The sequence below is a fragment of the Bos javanicus genome, chromosome 8 (genome assembly GCF_032452875.1).
Source record: "Bos javanicus breed banteng chromosome 8, ARS-OSU_banteng_1.0, whole genome shotgun sequence".
Taxonomy (NCBI): Eukaryota; Metazoa; Chordata; class Mammalia; order Artiodactyla; family Bovidae; genus Bos; species Bos javanicus.
In genome coordinates this window covers 104,918,041-104,929,911 of record NC_083875.1, presented here as the reverse complement: position 1 = coordinate 104,929,911, position 11,871 = coordinate 104,918,041, and the positions used below count along the sequence as shown (strand labels likewise).

The window sequence follows — 11,871 nt, the reverse complement described above, 5'->3', positions numbered from 1 at the left end:
AGGGCTGGGACAATACTGCCTGTAAGCAGCTGGGCAAGGCTGCCTCCCCCTACTAAAGACACTGGGAACTGATCCGTGTGCCCAGCGCTGTTCCCACCTGCTGACAACTAATCCCTTATCTCTCTGCTGGCCCCAGAAACCCCAAACACCCCAGGCTTTTGAAAGGCTTTATTTATCTCCTCTTTCCAGGAATTCGGCTCAGGCCTTCCGCTCTCTCCAAGGTGCCACTGAGCAGCTGCTGCCCAGTGAGCACCCGGGGCTGGCTAGCCTGGGTCTCGGGTCTCGTTTCCGCGTTTCCAGCCTGCCTGGGGAGAGAGCCAGAGTTCCCCTCGCTCCCTGCGCTGCTGTCTCACAATTAGAAAATCCTTTTGGGGAGCAAAGCAAAAGTCACACTTTACTAACAGCTGCTCCCGGTCGGGGGCAGGAGAAGAGGGAAGAGGGAATTCCTACTTTTGCAATAAATTGTATGCAAATAGGTTCTTTCCCTGGCAGAGAGCAGAGCGAGTCTTTCATGAGCTAACGCTGTTCCGCTGGGAGGGCTGTTCCTTTAATTCACCAACTGAAAAAGTGGGAAAGGATGTCTGGAGGCGAGGCGTCCCATTTCAGAGGAAGGAGCTCACTATATAAGCCAGCCAAAGCTGGCTGCACCGGCCACAGTCTGCCTACTGTCACAAGCTCTCCCGCGCGCAGGCACACACTCCGCGCCGCCGCTCCGCGCCGCCGGCCCTCGGCACAAAGACAGCGGGCTCTCGGTGACACTGGGGGGCCGCGCACTGGGAGCCCCGCTGCTCACATCCAGGTACTTGTTCCATGGAGCTGGTTCACTCAAGAATCTAGGGCTTTCCCAACTCCAGAAAGGTAAGTCTGTTTCACCCCATTACCAAAGATCACTATGATAGACTGCTTGCATTTCCGATACAAAGTGGGTTGTGGTTTCCTAAATGATAAAACTTTGGCTTTATTTTGGCTGCTGGCAGAAAGTATTTGCTATGATCGGATGCACCTTGACATGTCTTCTACTTGCCCTCTTCCAGTCTTGGAGATTTCTGTCTGCTTGTTTTAGTTCTATGAAGGCCTCCACGTGCAGGAAACTTTTTAGGAAGTTGTTATCGCTGCCATTCTTCAGAGGGAGAGTGAGAATTCACTCTTAACTTGCCACCTGGCTGACTCACCTGTGAATATTTCTGTTTAAGGGTTAAGGTAGCAGAGTTTTACAGTGGAGTTTCCTCGTGGCCTTTCCATGGAGTAGGTTAGGAGGAGATTCGTAGAAGATGGTAGAAGAACAATAAGATTTTACATCTCAGCAACCCTTACTTTACAGTTTACAAAGAGTTGTGTACTATCCGCTTGTCCCTACGACATCCACCCTGTGGTCAGACTTGGCAAGGGATGTGGGCTGGGTGAACAGAGAAGGTAACTCCTAGGGTCAGGTGGACAAGTGCAGACTACAGGACGGGAGTGGTAGACACAGGCTTCTGTTCTGAAGGGCGGTGGGGTGGCGGGGGGGGGGGGACTCCCTAAGGATGCCTCCTGACTCATTGATCCCTGGGCTGGGCACCTGGGTATATTTGAGGTGCTCAGAGTCAGCAGCATTCTATATCTTTCTAAAATCACCTCTCCCTTCTCACCTCTCATTGCAGAAAGCCCTGAGAAACAACTGCCCCTGGGGATGGGAAGCACAGCTCCCCTGGCAGACTGGAAAGAACATAGGGGGATTTCTCGGTCCCAGCAGTGTTGTAAGGGGATTAGGAACTTGGGTTTTGAAGCCAAGGATCCCTTTCGTATCCCCATAACCACCACACCACACACAGGACCCTGGTAAAAATATGTAACCTCTCCAAGCCTCAGTTTTCACTTCTTTAAAATGGGGACAATACATTCTGTTGTTATTATGAGGAAATGAAATATAAAGAGATTGGAGGAGCAAGGGCTCCAGAACTGGAAGTCTGGGTAATCACTGTCATTGCCCCCAACTTAGAGGGACTGAGGCACTAAGTCAATCTTGGAGTGTTTCTTGTGCGTTCCTCACCCCACCCCGACTTCTACTCCCTGACTTTCTGTCCCACCAGGTCTGAAGGCACCTCTCTAGCTGGCAGGTCAGACTCTTGGCTGTATTTTACAAGCTGGAGGTTATGTTGGCACAGCTTGGGAGAAAAGGGAGCAGCCTAGGTTGGACATAAAATGTCGAGCACTGATGCCAGAAGGCACAGGTTTTGAGTTTGGGCCTTTGCGGATTCTGAAGCTCTCGGTTATAAAGTACCATGCTGCTGCCGAGGGAGTCCTTGGAATGTGTTCCGTCCAGAGGGAGAGCAGGACAGGGAGCCTCCCTTGAAGAATGAATGCCTCTTTTTCATGTTTTTGTGAACTTCCCCCCTTTTGATGGTGTTTTCCCATCTGTGCTTTAGAAATAAAACCTGCTGCCTCCCCCGGCCGGCTTCCTGCCTTGTCCTGAGATGTGATGAGGCTAACTTAGGAGTGGGGGAAAGCTTTGCTGGGTGCTGTTGAAACCTGTGGGAAGTCTGCTGGCATTGTGGGCATCCAGCCCTTTGCAGCAGACACAAGTGAGTGTGCGTTGAAACTGTGTGTCGCTGGGAGGTGATGGCGTTTGGGGGAAGAAAACGAATATGCCTATTCTCTGATTTGCACAAGCAGTGTGAACTGGATAAGGATTGAGAAGGGTGTTGCCAAGCTCTTTAGGTGTCAACTTTTTTTTTTCCTATGCTTTGAAAAACCTAGCTCCCCTTCTCCTTTCACCAACTCCCGCCCTCACCCAAAGGAACCAGCCTTGCAAACACTGGCTTTATCATCCATAGAGAGGAGGACCATCTGTGTCTCACAGGGCTCTTGTGACCCTTGGTGAGATCATATATATCAAACTTGGCACAGAACCTGGCATGTAGTAAGAGCTCAATAAATGGAGATTTTCCTTGGTTTTCCTGTTTATGAGTTTGCAAGGACTTGGCCAAGATTAGTGTTCTGAGACAGTGGTTATCAAAAGGCAGTGGAAATATTCATCAAGTGAAATGGAAATGAACCAGGCAAAATCCTGCTATACGGCAGGTAAATGTGGGCCGATTTGATTGCAGCAGGGTTGGAGGTTCCAAAACTCACCCCAGGGCCCTCTGCCTCTGGGACATTTCCACAAAATCTTGAACACGCAGAATATAGTTAAAAATTAGGAAGCTGGGTAGTGTGTGTTCAGGCTGCAGTTTTGCACTTTGACAAGGATGTGTGCCCCTCATGATCCAGTGGAATTCCAAGAAGTTTCCCAGGTAACACAGTAGATAGACATATATTCCCCGGGCAGGGCAGGGGGGTGGGGGCAGGGGGAGCGTGTTAAATGTTTAGTAAAGTACGAGTTTTTAATTAACAGTCATGACAGCAACAGCCAAAACACAAGGAAAGCCCACTCTCTAAATCTTTGTATACCTCATCTCACTGAAGATCCGCATGTGTCAGAAAGGGACCATTCCTACTGGACAAAGCTCGAAAAGCAGAGAGAATGAGTAACAGAGCTCAGAGGGATGGAGCCTTGTTTCAGACCCAGGTCCCCAGGACCCTCAAATCAGGACCCGTTCTGCCACATTCCTGCTGAATGCTGTTGCTTCTTGAACTGCCTTTAGAAGGAAAAAAAAAAATTCTTTCTGACTAAATCTGCCCCTCCAGCCAGACTGTGGCCACCCATAAATACAGCGGTAGCCTGATCATATAACCAGAATGGAATTTGGAAAGGGAATTCAAGCTGACAGAATGAAAAACATATCCCCCTTAATCCTACCCTTTCTAATGCTCACAATGGACTGTGAACACCTATTCTCACCTCCCCCTGGATTTCTACAAACAGCCGTGCTTTCTTAGAGGAAAAAGTATCCAGCTGGCTTAATACACAAGTCACGCTGAAGTCACAGTGGTTTGGAATGCAGAGTAGGAAACAGACATTTAAGTTAACTCCATATACAAGCCCTCTGTGATGATAACACACACACACACTCAAAAAAGTTAATGCAGAACTACATATTACATATGTGATAGGATGGTTTGCCTCTGGTTCCTCATCAATTTTTCACTCCAACACTGCACGTTCTGAATTACTGGCCCCATTTCATGGCCAGAGAAATCGAGACCCAAGGAAGTTGAAATGATGCATCTGAGGGTTTCCATAAGTGAGGGCAGAGCTGGCTTTGAACCCAGACTTTTGGACCAACACCCTACTATTCTTTCCACTAGGCTGTATCACCTCCAGCACTCAGGCTGGGCAGACTTCCATGAAACCCTGAAGGATGTCTCTTAGTGGTTGGCCAAGGTGGCAGAGAAGCCCTCTGCTGGCTTTGGTGTCTATTGATTTTGCAGAATAGCCCTGTGTATATCATTTTTCATGGTGCTCAGAAAAGGTCAGCTCCTGGTGTTGAAATGCTCTGCCTGGAGACAGAAACGTTCAAATTTCATGGCTGGGAGAGAGAAGGATGACCCTAGAGGCAGCGGTCAGGTCATTATTGCTGAGTTTCATTCTAGAAAAGTAGGCACGCCCTTTGCCTTGTTGGACAGGTGGGAGCTCTGACGGGGAAAGCAGGGCTGTACCTGTGCCTGGATCCTCTCTGAGAGCCAGGTATTTGAGAGCATGTTTTTAAAAGGGCTGATTGGAAGATGAAGTGAAGTCAGTGTGGCCAGCCTTGGGGCAGTGAATCCCAGGAGATCAGGAGATAGTTGTAAGCTCTAAGCCACACATTCCCCTGGTATGGTTCAGCTCAGACTCCCTGCTGTCTCACATGGAGCAGCTGCTCCAAGCCTTCATCCTGAAGACCAGTGTGTGTGATGCTGTCCTGGACCATAACCCCTCAGGTGTGCTCCTGCCCGACCCCTCTTCCCCGGGCGTTTCCATCGCTACCTATGTTGGTCTATGTCCTCAGGTCCTCGTTGGCTGCACCAAGCCTCCTCTGTTTCTTCCTGACTTTTAGAACCCCTCTAAAAGCCCTCCAGGCTTCCCTGGTTGCTCAGTGGTAAGGGATCCACCTGCAATGCAGGACACGCAGGTTTGATCCCCAGGTCGGGAAGATCCCCTGGAAAAGGAAATGGCAATCCACTTCAGTTTTCTTGTCTAAGGAGCCTGGCAGGCTATAGTCCACGGGGTCAAAAAAGAATAGAATGCAATTTAGGGACTAAAAAACAGCATGGTTCAATCACATCTCACTTTGAGAAGATCACAGGGAATCCCCTTGAATCTAATCCCAGGCTAGTATACACACCTTTGACATGTGGGAAACATTAGATGAAGGTTCGTTTCCAAGAAGGAAAGCCCCTCTAAACTCCCATAAATTCTAGGCAATAATTCCATCCAAAGCAAAGAGCAATGGCCTTACTATCAAAAGGGACTGTACACACCTACATGCCTACCTGATTCTCACCCCGGTGACCAGACTGCTTATTTTAGTTATGCCCTGAAGCCTAGAAATCCTTTTTGTGTTCCCTCCTCTGTTGTCTCATTTTTCTGGTATCTCCTTAACTTTAGCAGCCACATAAGTTCAACACGTCATCACTACCTTTGACCCTCCATCATGGAAAAAAAGTCAGATGCCCACAGTGAAAGCAGATCGGGAATGGAAAATCCCTTTCATGTGTATTTTTAGTCTATTTGTGAGTGAAAATGAAAAAAAAAAAAAGATCATTTCATGCCAAGTTGTTTCAGATTTTTTAAATATCCTGAAATTCACAGGCCCTTAATTATGCAGCCATGGTAACTCGAATAGCTTTGGATGGTCCTTTAACCTCCCCTCTGTCAAGAGCCAGAAATATTTCATAAGCTCTGAAAGTAGACGGCTTGTTTCAGAATTAACCATTGATCAACTGTTACCCTGGAGAAGGTGAGTTGGCAGCTACGAATTTCTACATGAACGTGTCCAAAAAGTTCTTCTAGGAGGGACTGACAATGGCAATAACTAATATTTACTGAGGACGCTACAGGCATTGTGCCATTTAATCTGCAACAATTGCTTCCAGCAAGCAGAAATGCCTCTCAATTCAAACCTAGGGGACCCGAGGCTGGAAAAGTTTAAGTGGCTTCACCAAGGCCATGCAGATAGTGATTGCCGAAGTCAGAATTCAAAGGCAGTTCCAAGTCCTGAGCATGTGGTTATAACTGTCACACTCCACACTGAAATTCTATTCATCTCTGACAACAGACGAGGCTGGACAGAAAGCAGGGCTCAGAAAGAGTCAGAGATGTGTCTTTCAGACCTCAGTGTTCTCTTCAGCAGGTGGCTGCGGCTGCTCTCTCCAGCTCATTCCTTCAGGCCCCACTCCCTGCAGAAACTGTCAGGAAATAAGTAGTGTGTTATTTCTAGCATAATATGGTTCCCCAGGGGCTTCCCAGGTGGCGCTAGTGGTAAAGAACCAGCCTGCCAATGCAGGAAACAAGAGACTTGGGTTTGATCCCTGGGTCAGGAAGATCCCCTGGAGAAGGAAATGGCAACCCACTCCAGTATTCTTGCCTGGAGAATTCCATGGACAGGGGAGCCTGGTGGGCTACAGTGCATGGGGTCACAAGAGTCAGATACGACGGAACAACTACACCAGCACCACCTTCCCTGTAGTCTACAGTCATTTCTTAGGGCCTATTACTAGTGGCGAGGGGCTTTCCCGGGGGCTCAGTGGTAAAGAACACACCTGCCAATGCAGGAGCCTCAGGAGACACGGGTTTGATCCATGGGTTGCAAAGATCCCCTGGAGGAGGGCATGGCAACTCACTCCAGTATTTCTGGCCTGGAGAATCCCATGGATAGAGGAGCCTGGCGGGCTACAGAGGTCTCAAAGAGTCAGACACAACTGGAGTGACTTGGTAAGCATGCACGCGCATGTTTCCCCTACCAGGCTGGAAACGGCAGGAGGTGAAGCCTGATCCAGGCCTCACCCCTGATGCCAGTCTGACATGATGCAGGGACACGCACAGGTAAGCAAATGCTCACCCTGCTGGTGGGCTCACACACCACTCTGACAGTTCCCGCAGAGCTCTGCACTTCCCCCACACACCTCTGTGCATCATAACTGCCCCAATGATCTCCTCCCCCCACCACCTGACTCACAGCATTGAGTACAAAGTCATCAGAGGCGGGAACCCTGTCTGCTGGAAGCTCATTCTCCCCAGAGCTTAGCCACCTGCTGGCAGGTGGCAGGCCCTCAGTAAAGTATTGCTGAAGAAACTCTGCTGTTCTAATGGAAATGAACAAAAAGCACAACACGGCTTGGCTTCCAAACTGGTTCCTACGGTGACAGAAGCATTTTTCACATGCCAGACACAGTTTCAAGAACACAGAATTCTCATACGTTTACAAAGGTATAAAATAAGTTTTCTCTGTGTCACTCTCAGATTTCCCAGCAGCCAAATATTATTTCATAGTTAAGTAAACTGAGGCCACAAAAGGTTATCACCTGCGCAGAGTAGAAAGTGGTGGCGTTGGGATTCTTCTCCAGGAACTCCCAAAACTGCGCTTCTCGCACTGTGTTGTTGGACATTCAGGTATTATTTCCATTTTCCAGATGAGAAAAGAGGCTAGAGGTAACAGGATACTTGCTAGAGGAACAGTCACATTTTACAAGAGTATTCAATAGAGAGAGTAATGCTTAATACAAATACAAGAATTTCCAATGGTAGGCTTTAGATAAAGAGATATATCAGACAACTTAAATTTAATCTCCCAGGGGTGTGTTCAGGATAAAACCGCACTTGGAGGTAGGCAGGAAAAAATGAGGCTTCTCATGCTGGCCAATGCAGGAGATGTGGGATTGATCCCTGGATCGGGAAGATCCCCTAGAGGAGGAAATGGCAACCCCTCCAGTATTCTTGCCTAGGAAATCCCATGGGTGGAGAAGCATTCAGTCCTCCAGGGCTGAAGCAGGCTACAGTCCATGGGGTTGCAAAGAGTCGGTCACGACTGAGCATGCACACACACACAAGAAAAAAAAGAGATGGGACATTGAATATTGAGTGCAAGTCAGTATATTTTGGTTCAAAGCAGATTGAATATTGAGTGCAAGTGCAAGTATATTTTGGATCTAGCTCTATGCCTATGGATGCCACGTAGGGAAAGCCTGGCTAATAGCAGTGCCCTGGGGAATTCTGCTAAGCATGCCATGCAGTAAGCATATGCATAACCTTGCTGCAGAAAGCGACACACCACAGCCAGCACAAGAGACCTTAGAGCAACACTGGACTCCCTGCCAGCCAGAGACCCTCAGCAGAGACCCTCAGGAAGAGGACCAGAGACCCTCAGGAATACTGCGTCCAGGGTAGGCTGGCACCAAGAAACCAACTAACCAACAACAACAATAGCAATAAAGCTTGTGAGGACCTTGGGCCAAGGACGCCATGACTGTCCACCGGGGGAAGAGACAGCTGCAGGGAGCACATACCTAATGAACTCTGATGGCACAGGAGAAACGCACCTGTGGGGGAGGTGGCTCGCAGTGGGCAGAGATACCTGCAGTGCCACCCCCAAGGAAGTGGTCTGCTCTCTGAGGTCCTTATGTCCTGGGTCCTAGGGTGGATGCACAGAGGTAGCTCTATGCAGAGATGTCACAGAAGGATGTTCCAATTGATAGGTGGGGGCAGGGGCTGGGGGTAAAAAGAATTTCCCTTGAGCCCATGGAATGTTGAAACTCAAAGGGCTTGTTGGTAGCCTCCAAGCCAGGGTCCTGGACAATAGACCTGAGAGGCTCCTCCGAGGTGTTCTGGGGGCTGCCGGGTAGAGGTGGAAAGGCCAAGCACTCAGCCTTATTTCAACCAAAGCCTTTCCACTCTTTTTTTAAAAAAATTATTTTATATTAGAGTGTAGCTGATTAACAGTGTTGTGATAGGTTCAGGTGAACAGCAAAGGGATTCAGCCATACATACACATGTATCCATTCTCCTCTAAACACCCCTCCCATCCAGGCTGGCACATAACGTTGAATAGAGTGCCCTATGCTATACAGTAGGTCTTTGTTGGTTATCCATTTTAAATAAGCAGTGTGTACATGTCCATCCCAAACTCTCTATCTCTTTCCCCAATTCGTCTCCCCGGCAACCATAAGTTTTTCTCTAAGTCTGTGAGTCTGTTTCTGTCTCGTAAATAAGTTCATTTGTAACATTTCCTTTTATATTCTGCATATAAGGATATCATATGATATTTCTCCTTCTCTGTCTGACTTACCTTCCCTCAGTAAGACAATCTCTAGGTTTGAGACAGTCATTTCCTAGGCAGGTTGATAGGGAGTCTAGGGGTCCCCAAGGAGAGAGGGGTCTGGAATTCTCAAGGAGGAAGAAAGGACAAACTTTTTTTCTTTCTCCACATTCCTTAGGATTATATAACAATAATGTATCCTGCCTAAGGACAGTCTTTGGATTCAACCTTCTGTTATCTTAAAATGTAAATTATGGGAGTAGGTCTGATGAGGTCTTTACAACCTCCAGACAGTCTTTGGATTATATAACTTCATTGTTAACTCTAGCAAGCGGGTACTCTTTCTGCCCCCTTCTGATGCCTATGTCAGAAGCTTTCTCTATCTCCTTTATACTTTAATAAAACTTTATTACACAAAAGCTCTGAGCCATCAAGCCTCATCTCTGGCCCCGGATTGAATTCTCCTCCTCCGGGGGCCAAGAATCCCGGTGTCTTCGCGTGATTCAACAACAACCTTTCAGGTTCATCCATGTTGCTGCAAATGGCATTATTTCATTCTAAAACCCTTCCACTTATCTCTTTGGGGCACTAGCTTCCTCATGAAATGTCATTTGATGAAATAGTTCCATGGCCAAGGAAAAGCAAAAGGTTTTGGAAATTGCTGGCATAATTTATCTTCCCTCATTTTAAAGATGCTGAAACGGAGACATGGAAAAGGAAAAAGTCCTTCTAAGACCTCATGCCAGTTGGCAACAGGGTCAGCACTGAATCTGAGGTCTTCTAACTCATGCTCTTGGAAGACGGGGGCAATATAAAAAGTGTCAGAGCTAATACATTCTTTAGAAAGGAAAAATCAGCAGGGTTTTATTCCCTGAACAGCTTTAGCGCGCATGGGCTGAGCCAAGGAGTCCTCTGTATTAGCGATCTATCATTACATAACAAATTCCCACAAAATTTGATCGTTTAGAACAACACACATTAATTATCCTGCAAGTTGTAGGTCAGGATTTCAAGAACAGCTTAGATGGACATCCTGCATCATGGTCTCTCATGAGGCTGCAATCACAGGGTTGGCCAGGATTGGGGTCTCGTCTGAAGGGTCAACTGGGGAATGATTAAAGCTCACTTTTGTGGTTGTTGGCTAGATTCATTTCCTTTCTAGCTGTTGGTCTGAGGCCACCCTGACTTTATTGCCACGTGGGCCTCTCCAGCATAGCCTCCAGCATAGCCTCCAGCATCAAAGCCAACAAGAGAGAGAACTTGCAAACAAGATAAATATTACAATCTTGAGTAGCCTAATGGTGGATGTGATATCTCTTTATCTTAGCCATGTTCTCTTGGTTCAAAGGAAGCCTCTAGCCACCCCACACGCAGCAAGGAATTACACAAGAATGTAAACAGCAGGAGGTAGAAACTGGAGCCAATCCTTTACCTGCTATTCACCTGCTACTGCCTCCATCACGCCAATGTCACCAATGTCTAACAACTTCTTATCAGTAAGTTCATCCGACCCACTTGCTGTCATATGGATGAGCAGTCAGTACTTACAGTAAACACTAGTGTGGACTTCGTCTTATTTAAACTTCTTATCCATTCAGTACCAGGTAGAGCCTGGTATGTTGCATCAGATGTCATAGGAGAGCCATGAGTCCTCTTGAATATAACCCCAGGGTAGGATCTTCCAAGGAATGACTTCAAAATGCATTTTACTAAAGGGCAAGACAATTCAAAGTGACCCAAATTGAAACTCACCCATCGTCCCCCTTCCCTGACCTGTTTCTCTCTTAGCAGATATTATAATGAAAACTTAACTCTAGGATTAACTCCTTCTCTTTTCCACATTTTTGTCACTATCCCATCATACACCAATTCTGTGAACTCTACTGCCTTGACCTGGAAATCAGTTCACTGCCTCCCACCCTCCCCATCATCATGCTAGCTCAGACTGTGATGTCTCACAGATGGATGACTGCAGCGTTTCCCTATTACTTCCCAGCCTTCCCTTCAATCTGTCCCTCAATATTGGATTATAGAAATCAAGATTCCCAGGCATAAAGCTTTTGCCAAATGATTCTCTTTTGGCCACAAAAGAATCCCTAGGAAGGCATCAGTTTTCCCCATGATCTGGCCCAGGTCTCCAAATGAACCTTGTAACTTCAGCTGTAATCTGTGCTTTCCACACCAACCATTTTGTGCTTTTCATGTTTTTCCAAAAGCCATTCCTTCTTTCCCAGAATGCCCTTCCCTCTGTTTGTCACCTACTCATATTCTTTTGTCAAAATTCAGTTCAGGACCCACCTCCTCTAGGCAGAGTGAATGTCCCTTTGCTGTCATCCCATTCATGGCATCTTTCTATCATCACTTTATCATTATGGAATTCTCATCTGCTCATAGGTCAACTCTTCCTTTAAAGTTTAAAAATAAGGATCTGTCTATCTAGTTTTTCTAAAATCAGATACAACTGGAATAAAATCCATTGTGTTCCAGATTTGGATTTTCCTATCTCACTAGAGCATGTTCAGAAAGCCTACAACCTGAACTTGTTTTCATGCTTAGCCCTCTAGGCTCTCAACTGTGCAAAGTGATGTCATAATACAGGACAGGGGGAAGTCAGCCCAGCCCTGAGACAGGAAACCATCTCAGGATGCAGACTTAGGGAATGTCCTTGCTTTCAGAGGTGGCCCCAGGATCAAAGTTTGCATTGCCTGGGATTTTGAAA

At 47.1% G+C, this 11,871-nt stretch overlaps 1 protein-coding gene and 1 long non-coding RNA gene across 16 annotated transcripts in view; one reads left to right on the top strand and one right to left on the bottom strand.

Annotated features, from left to right (window-relative positions):
- The first annotated feature begins 551 nt into the window (after nucleotides 1–551).
- Nucleotides 552–11,871, top strand: part of TNC (tenascin C) — a 102,502-nt gene continuing 91,182 nt past the window's right edge. For 2 of the 14 annotated variants that reach the window (XM_061426646.1, XM_061426643.1), the window contains exon 1: nucleotides 588–858. The gene's annotated coding sequence lies outside the window, so the exon portion shown is untranslated. Of the gene's footprint in view, nucleotides 859–11,871 lie in introns of all 14 variants that reach the window. The other 12 variants (XM_061426638.1, XM_061426635.1, XM_061426637.1 and 9 more) reach the window with 12 other exon arrangements.
- On the bottom strand, nucleotides 3,756–11,715 carry LOC133253213 (uncharacterized). Of its 2 annotated transcripts, none has more exons than XR_009738237.1 (5): nucleotides 11,451–11,715; nucleotides 10,701–10,861; nucleotides 7,423–7,564; nucleotides 7,077–7,203; nucleotides 3,756–6,306 (listed from the first exon to the last, which is right to left on the bottom strand). It is a non-coding gene; the product is annotated as an uncharacterized LOC133253213 (long non-coding RNA). The 2 variants fall into 2 exon arrangements; XR_009738236.1 differs by having other exon boundaries at nucleotides 7,423–7,543.